Genomic DNA, 7,139 nt, shown 5'->3' with positions numbered 1-7,139 from the left:
CTCAGCCAGTGAATAACGTGAATGGATTAGACCCTCAGAATCAAAGCCCTCTTGCTCTTCCCACGCCAGCAAGTTTGCTAACTCCTTAGTGATCACTTAAGTCATATGGCTTATTTTACACATGTTCAAACAGAGACCCAAAGGGTTTAAATGACTTTCCTGAAGTCTGTAAGTTGTTAGAAAATTTCTGGCATGCCTCTGGCAGCTGGTATTTTACAGGTCTGCTTTCACTATCCTCCTTCTGAGACAGTTCTCCAAATACCATGTTTACCAAACCACCTCCAACATGCCAAGATTCCTTCCAAGACTTTATGAGTCACTTCGGACTCAGATGTTTCCCTATTCAAGAGAACGAATAAGACAAATTGTAAGCTGGGTGAAAGTACAACAGAAATAACATGTATAGTTCTAGCTACTACCCAATAAAATAAACTGGAGTGTGCCCAGGGTATGCCAGGAATGGTAAGGGTGACTCAGAGGGTACCAATATGTGAGGACCAAGTTGTAGGAATTAGGGAAATCCTTACCCTGGAGAACACTTATCAGAAACTCTGAGCAAAGTAAATAGCAGTCTTCTCAAAGAGGGATTAACCTCATTCTTTATGTCCCTACATGTTTAGGAATCAATGGACCAAGAAGGTCTCAGAGAGATAAATTTGGGCTCATTATAAGGAAAAATGTTCTAATAGTCAGAGTCAGCTAGAGATGCCTCAAGAGTGAGGACAGAGGTACAGCAAAGAAACCACTGAACCCAGAGACAGGGATCAACCACTAATGAACATGCGGCCATAGGCTGCTCATTCATCCTCCCTTGGCCTTGGTGTTCTTCTTCTGAAAAAGTGTGGTGTTGGCATAGTTTTTTAGGGTTACTTCATGATCTAAAACTTGAATTATAATAATTGAGGTATTTGCATAGAAGGTGGACCGCTGCGTGTTGGAGGTATTATAGGAAACTTAAACACCAAATGTAAGGTGGACATAAATTTACTTTGAGATTTTTTTTTCTAACTCTACAATTCAGTTGATTTAACCCAAACTAGATTCTTAACCCTTTCTTTAATGAGTCATTAACTAAGGCATAATTGACCATTTCACATGTACCATCTAATTCTTAACAAAAATATAGTTGAAATGTTTAATGAAAGAGAGAGGAGGGCAGAGAAATAGGAGAGAAAGGAGGAGGAATGTCACTTTCTTTGTACAGACCCTCAGATGCAATTATTTTAATTTTCTAGAATACTTTGGTATTCTTTCACCTGGAGTCCATTAAGACAATTTGCGTGACATACGGCATGTAACTTGGGGGGAAAAATGAAGAATGATTACAATTATAGTAGACTTATAGGGATGCCATAAAGAAAATCCTACTGAGCACAGACACTCCAGCTTGCACCAACAAAATCTCAGCACGGGACACTGCATTCCACCACCAGAAATTCTACAATTACTGCATCTGGAACTTTCATAGAGAGGCTACCTCAGCTGTCCTTGGTCATCCGGACTGACTCTGTGTATTCTTTGCTTGTTTGCATCACTGATCCAAAGACTAGGGCTGATATATGTCAGAACTTAGGAATTGGACATGCTTTTACTTTCTAGCTGACATGAAAGCCAATAAAATGAATGTCTGGTGTTTTCAGTGTCCAAAATGGAAGAAGGGCACTACCTCAAAAAAGTGAGACTTCTCCAAACAGAGGAAGAAGATTCCAATGTTATGCAACCAAAAAGAATGACGACTATCACTGGACCATGGAAGCCAAACATAGCAAACGTTTTAAGAAAAATGAAATGGTCAGTTGTGTCAAACACTGCAGAGAGGCCAAAGCAAATGAGAACTAAGATGATGTTTCTGAATTTTGCAAATAGGGAGTTCTTGAAACCCATTAGAAGAGCTATTTCAGCAGAGTGTTGGGATCAGGGGCTAGATGTTGCAGGTTTAGAAGTGAATCCAACCAGAGGAAGTATCATAAATAGTGAATAAATATTCTCCCTGACTATTGATTAGATTTTAGAGTAGGAAGATACCATATTTCATTTTCATCAACCCTCAGGCAATTGCTCTATTGCCCAGAAGTGAATGCTAGGCTCTCTTGTGGAAAGAATCATTGATGGGAATTGATGTCTGTTGCTTTAACTATGAGTAATGCCCACCACCTTATTGTGCACTAATCAACTATGCTTTGTGTGTCATTATTTGATTCGAATTACATTTTAAACTTTGCAGCTTCAGCCATCTTGCTAATGGCTCACTCTCTCTGTAATAACATAAAAACAAAGAAAGAGGGTTATATGTCATTTAAGGATACTGGGAAGCTATAAGGGCTGTAGAATTTGCTGCTTTTGTCTAAATTAGTTTCAACATTAGCAGTTATTATTCTTCTACCAGTTCAGCTACTAACACCCTCTCTGCACACATTACCATCACGAGATAATTTCAGGACTTTTCCCTTTTTTTTTCTGTTCTATTTTTCAAGTTGCTCATTGTCTTATTCTCTTTCCATTTCTTCAGTCTCAGACAGTGAAATTCTTTCTCAACAAGGGTTCAGATGTAATTCCCTTTGCTCCTAGGGGGCCTGATGGCTCAGTTGGTTAAGCAGCCAACTCATGGTTTTGACTCAGGTCATGATCTCGCAGTTGTGAGATCGAGCCCAACGTCAGGCTGTGTGCTCAGTGCACTGTCTAATTCAGATTCTCTCCCTCTCTCTCCAGCTCATGGTCTCTCAAATAAATAAGTAAAATCTTTAAAAAAATAAAAAATAATTCCCTTTGCTCCTTAGTCCAGAACCAGAGGTAAGTGGTACCCATTCCCTTATCAGTGCCAGTAACCAATATCCCTGAACTGATGGATTTCTGGATTTCTCCTATGAGAAGGTCAAGTAAACTCTTGACAAGGTATGCAATTATTCAATATCTATGTCACTATTGTGTTCGTTCACTCACTTATTCATTCAACAAATGTTTTTAGAGCATCTACTATGTTATTCCTATTGATAATTCCATTTTTGTACTTTTCATGCTATATCACAAGGTGCTCAGTATTTGCTAGAGAAATAAATAGTTATAAATTAAAGGGACATATGCAACACAAATATTGTATATAAATGGACACCTTGGAAAAGTAATCTAATATTACAGGAAGAATAATCTAATCTTGTAGTGTAAATAATTATGTGAAATTAATTTGGCTCATCAAACATAGCTAACAAAGATGTATTGAACAGACACATTAATGTATTAATGATACAGACAGAGACATTCTTGCATACTTCTCACTGATACTATCAGTGGGGATGAAATGCAGGCTTGTGGCAGTCACTGAAATTCTCACAAAATTGTAGATGTCAGGAAGTGAAATGTCCGATGTCAAGCAAAAAAGGAAGTGTCTATCAGAGCATTCTGATGAGGGCTGGGTATCCGCTACTGGCAATAATAATGAGCTCAGCAAGGTCTCAAAGGTCAGAGTTCCAGAAGGAGAAACGTCACTGGGGAAGTAAAACATATTTAATGATAAAGAATTATGATCAGTGCGTTATCAGAATGCCAGGCATTTACTCTGTGAGAAAAACAGGCAAAGGAGCAGAGTTTTAGAAGAAAACCAGTAAAATAGGAGATAGAAAATAGTAAAGTCTAGTTGTGCATATTAACATCTTGTAGCTGAAGCATACATTGAAATCTTGGTAACTGCTCTCTCTGAATTTGCATCTTGAGCCATGATAGAGAATTTTGCAGCAAAGAGAAAAAGCAGAAGTAAAAGAATTTAGATCAATTTAATATTAAAGATCCATGGTATGGTGATAACTGTCAAAGTTAGAGATAGCGTGTGAAAAGCTGACGTCAAAAAAGAAATAGCACAAATTTGGGGCTTTTTGATTGTTTTCAACCTATCTCTTCCTTCTGTGATTTAGAAGAAATACGGAGCAAGGATTATCTTTGTTGAAACCCTCAAAGAAAACCTATGAATGCTTTGTAATAGAAAAGCAAAAATGATAATTTCAAATTTATGATCACTTTTAGCATATCGCCAAAGCAATACAGATTAATAATTTAGAGCCTGGGTTTTAGAGAGTAATACATCTGTGTCCCAGACCTGGCTCCCCCCTACAAATATTTTGCTCTTTATCTCTTTAAGACTTCACTTCCCCCAGTGTAACTGGAGATCATTGTAGGACTGGCTTTGCAAGTTTGTTGGAAGATTAAATGAGAATATGCATTTAAGGCACTTAGCTCAAAACGGTGCTATTCAATAAATGCTGTTAGCCCTTAGTTGCAAATGAAAGTTGAAGTTGCTATATTAGGTTATTCTGCTCTTTTGAAAGTTGCTTCACTGCTCTTTGACTCTGTTTGTTCACCCATAAAATCAGGACTGTAATAACTCCTACCGCATGGGATTGATGTGAAGTTTAAATACTTCTTAATAAATGATGCTAGGGTAATTTGGTACCCACATAGAAAAAAATGAAACTTGAACTATACATCAAACCTATACACACTGTCTAAGTGTTAGCTACTCGAACTGTGAAACACAAAAATTTAATTTACTCCCCCTATCCTCTACCCCCTCTAGATGCCTTTTGATATCTCTAAAACCCTTTTACTTCTATTCTTCTTCCACCTTCCATCTTCCCTCCCTTGAAAAATTGAGCAATAACCTCCTAACTGTCCTTCCTACATTTAATTTGCTTTTTTAATGTGAAATAAAAATGTCAATTATAAAATATCACATACGCACAGAAAAATATGAGAATCTATACCACAGCATGTTATTATACATGGAATGCACTTATAGCGAATACCCAGTGAAGAAACCAACACTAGCATTCCTCAGCCCATCCCAATCAGAGTTCCTTGCTACCCACCAACTAAAACTACTATCTTGATGTCTAAAGTAATTGATCTCTTGCTCATGTTATACCACATGTGCATGTATCCTTGAAGACTATAGGTTAGTTCTTCCTCATTGGACTTTATATTAAATAAACTGTCCAGTAGAAATTGCTGCATGTTTGAATTTTTGATGAGCATTATTTGGGAAATTCATCCACATTGTCATGTGACCTATGTTTTATTCATTTTAGTTACTGTCTGGGATTCAATTGTCTGAATTACAGTGTATTTGTCCATTCTAGTTCTTTTTTTTTTAAATTTTTTTATTGTTATGTTAATCACCATACATTACATCATTAGTTTTACATGTAGTGTTCCATGATTCATTGTTTGTCCATTCTATTTCTGATGGACTTTTGATAGTTTCCATTTGGGGGCTACTGTAAAGGATGGTAAATAAGTACTTTTGAACTTAGCCAAATTCATTTTATAAGGCCAGCATTACACTGATACCAAAGCCAGATCAAGAAAACTACAGGCCAATATCCCTGATGCATATAGATGCAAAATCCTCAAGAAAATACTAGCAAACTGAATCCAAGAGCATATTAAAAGGATCATACACCGTGATCAATACAGATTTACCCCAGAATACAAGGATGGTTCAACGTACAAAAATCAATTAATGTGCTACAGTGCATTAACAGAACGAAGGATAAAAATTATATGATCATCTCAACAGATGCAAAAAAAAAGTCATTTGGCAAAATTCAATATCCTTTAATGATTAAAAACTCTCAATGAACAATAATCTAGGTATAGAAAGAATATATCTCAGCACAATAAAAGCAACATATGATAAGCCCACAGCAAACATTATGCTAAATGGTAGAAAACTACAACCTTTTCCTCTGAGCTCAGGAACAAGACAAAGATACCTACTCTTGACACTTCTGTTCAACATAATACTTGAAATTCTAGCCAGAACAATTAGACTAGAAAAAGAACTAAAAGCCATCCAAATTGGAAAGAAAGAAGTAAAACTTACCTTGTTTGCGGATGATATGATCTTATATATAGAAAACTCTAAAGACTCTGTTAAAAAAAAACTATTAGAATTAATAAATTCAGTAAAGTTGCAGGATACAAAATCTATGTAAAAAATCAGTTGTATTTCTATACATTACCAACAAACTATCCTAAAAGGAAATTAGGAAAACCTTCCTGTTTACAGTACCACCAAAAAGAATAAAATATTTAGGAATAAACTTAATTAAGGAGGTGAAAAAAAACTTCTATATTGAAAACTACACAGCACTGATGAAAAAATTAAACAAGACACAAACAACTGGAAAGACGTCCTGTGTTCATGGATTGGAAGACAGTATTGTTAAAATGCCCATATTACCCAAAGCAATCTATATACTCAGTGCAATCTCTTTCAAAATCCCCATGGCATGTTTTTTACAGAAATAGAAAAGTCAATTCTAAAATTCATATGGAACCACACACACACACAAACACACACACATTAATGAATAGAAAAAATGATTCCTGAGAAAGAAGAAAGCTGCAGGTGTCACATTTTCTGATATCAAAATATGTTACAAAGCTGCAGTAATCAAAATAGTATTGAACTGGCATAAAGGCAGACATACAAATAAATGGAACAAATAGAAAGCACAGAAATAAATCCATGCATATACTGCCAACTGATAATCAATAAGGTGCTACAAAATACACAACAGGGAAAGGTCAGTCTCTACAACAGATGGTGCTGGGAAGAATACTTGGAAACTAAATAACACACTCTTTAACAGCTACTGTGTCAAATAGAAAATTAAAAGGGGGGCGCCTGGGTGGCTCAGTTGGTTAAGCGACTGCCTTCGGCTCAGGTCATGATCCTGGAGTCCCTGGATCGAGTCCCACATCGGGCTCCCTGCTCGGCAGGGAGTCTGCTTCTCCCTCTCCCACTCCCCGTTTGTGTTCCCTCTCTCGCTGTGTCTTTCTCTGTCAAATAAATAAATAAAATCTTAAAAAAAAAAAAAAAGAAAATTAAAAGGGAATTTTAAAAATCTCAAGACAAATAAAAACAACAACAAAAAAATAACTTACCAAAACTTAAGGGATGCTGCAAAAGCAGCATTAAGAGGGTAGGTTGTATCAATAAACATCTATGTTAGGAAAGAAAAAAATCTCAACAACCCCAAGGAACTAGAAAAAAATAGTAAACTAGACCCAAAGTTAGAAGAAAAAAGGAAATAATAAAGAACAGAACAGAAATAATCAAATAGAAAATAGAAAAATAGAGAAAA

The sequence above is a fragment of the Neomonachus schauinslandi genome, chromosome 11 (genome assembly GCF_002201575.2).
Source record: "Neomonachus schauinslandi chromosome 11, ASM220157v2, whole genome shotgun sequence".
Classification (NCBI taxonomy): Eukaryota; Metazoa; Chordata; class Mammalia; order Carnivora; family Phocidae; genus Neomonachus; species Neomonachus schauinslandi.
The sequence above is the reverse complement of the archived record's forward strand: the minus strand, read 5'-3'. Positions refer to the sequence as shown.